Below are 2500 nucleotides of genomic sequence, written 5' to 3' on the forward strand. Positions count from 1 at the left end.
GGGTTGAATGTGGCCAAGTCTTGTGTGGTTTTTAGTTGTGGGTTCCATTAAGGTGCCTCCAAGTCATGTTGGAGTCTTATTGTTGGTGGGTTGATGGTGCCCAAGTCATCCGTGGGTTGGTGGCGCCCGAGTGATGTGGGTTTATTCGTGGTGGGTTCATGACGGTGCCTCCAAGTCATGTTGGAGTCTTATTGTTGGTGGGTTGATGGTTCCCAAGTCATCCGTGGGTTGGTGGCGCCCGAGTGATGTGGGTTTATTCGTGGTGGGTTCATGACGGTGCCTCCAAGTCATGTTGGAGTCTTATTGTTGGTGGGTTGATGGTGCTCAAGTCATGATTGAAGTCACTCTCGGTCAGAATTTGAGCCACGCTCGGTCATGATTTTAGTCACTCTCGGTCAGAAATTGAACCAGGCTCGGTCATTTTTTGAGCCAGCCTCGGTCATAGGTTTGAGTCACTCTCGGTCAGAAATTGAGCCAGCCTCGGTCATGATTTGAGTCACTCTCGGTCAGAAATTGAGTCACTCTCGGTCAGAAATTGAGCCAGCCTCGGTCATGATTTGAGTCACTCTCGGTCAGAAATTGAACCAGGCTCGGTCATTTTTTGAGCCAGCCTCGGTCAGAAATGGAGTCACTCTCGGTCAGAAATTGAGCCAGCCTCGGTCATGATTTGAGTCACTCTCGGTCAGAAATTGAGTCACTCTCGGTCAGAAATTGAGTCACTCTCGGTCAGAAATTGAGCCAGCCTCGGTCATGATTTGAGTCACTCTCGGTCAGAAATTGAGCCAGCCTCGGTCATGATTTGAGTCAATCTCGGTCAGAAATTGAGCCAGCCTCGGTCATGATTTGAGTCACTCTCGGTCAGAAATTGAGCCAGGCTCGGTCAGAAATTGAGTCACTCTCGGTCAGAAATTGAGCCAGCCTCGGTCATGACTTGAGTCACTCTCGGTCAGAAATTGAGCCAGCCTCGGTCATGATTTGAGTCACTCTCGGTCAGAAATTGAGCCAGGCTCGGTCAGAAATTGAGTCACTCTCGGTCAGAAATTGAGCCAGCCTCGGTCATGACTTGAGTCACTCTCGGTCAGAAATTGAGCCAGCCTCGGTCATGATTTGAGTCACTCTCGGTCAGAAATTGAACCAGGCTCGGTCAGAAATTGAGTCACTCTCGGTCAGAAATTGAGCCAGCCTCGGTCATGATTTGAGTCACTCTCGGTCAGAAATTGAGCCAGCCTCGGTCATGATTTGAGTCACTCTCGGTGAGAAATTGAACCAGGCTCGGTCATTTTTTGAGTCACTCTCGGTCAGAAATTGAGCCAGTCTCGGTCATTTTTTGAGTCACTCTCGGTCAGAAATTGAGCCAGCCTCGGTCATGATTTGAGTCACTCTCGGTCAGAAATTGAGCCAGCCTCGGTCATTTTTTGAGTCACTCTCGGTCAGAAATTGAGTCACCCTCGGTCAGAAAATTTGGCTGGCTCGGTCAGAAATTGAGTCACGACCCACCAGAAATTGAGCCAAGGCTGGTCAGAAATTGAGTCACGACCCACCAGATTTGCACCACGACCCACCGTGACCGACCACTATGCACCAACTATGAACCATTCAAATTTTTTTTGAGCACTTCTTGGATCAAACATCTCTTCTAACATGCCTAAGTATGCTGGGAAGGTTTGGGGGTGAAAGACCTTCATCCTCCATTTTTACCAATTTTCCGATTTTACCATGTTTTGGTAAAAAAATCATTAAAATTCAATCCCTTGGAGGATGGCTGAGATTTTTGGTGGACAGGTCAGTTATATTATTATGTGGGTGCATGCAAAAAATCAGATCAAAATTCGATGCCTAGATACGTTTTTCTATTTTTCCGGATTTACGTATTTTCGTTTCTTAAAAAAATTATTAAAAAATATTCCCTTGGCAAAAAATTCTCTAATTTGGTGAGCACAAAGATATGATTTTTCTAAACAATACTGCAAAAAATCAGATCAAAATTCGATCTGTAGCTCCCAAAAATGGACTTATGTCTGCTCAGAAAAAGGGTATCTACTTGTACAAAATTCACTTTTGCATATTAGCCTATTATAGGGGGAGGGTGTGTCTCAGCAGAAACCCAGCGCACCTTGGCTGGTCTGGGCAAGCCACGGGGCCTTTCCCTCACACTCTGTGGGCATTTCTAAGCCTGCGTTGTGTTCTCCCGTGGCAAATTTTGAATCAAAATTTTTCTTCAATCAAACCGAAAATTTGACCGACTTCGGCCGAATTTTTTGAAAATTTTCGAAAAACTCCAGATTCGTTCTATCATCATTCTAACCCATATTTTGGCCTATCCAGCCTTCGTTTAGCCACATTTTAGCCATCTTGACCCACCCGAGGGACGGTTTATGCTCTTTTGAGCTAATTTTTGTTGGGTTTTCTCTTCATTTTTCATCCATCACCGAGTTTGCACCAAATATGCCTTACCCTATAACTCGTCCAGCCCATTTTCCCTTTGATCACCATTATTTCC

The sequence above is a fragment of the Cajanus cajan genome, chromosome 8 (genome assembly GCF_000230855.2).
Source record: "Cajanus cajan strain Asha chromosome 8, NIPB_CcT2T_4, whole genome shotgun sequence".
In the NCBI taxonomy this organism is placed as follows: Eukaryota; Viridiplantae; Streptophyta; class Magnoliopsida; order Fabales; family Fabaceae; genus Cajanus; species Cajanus cajan.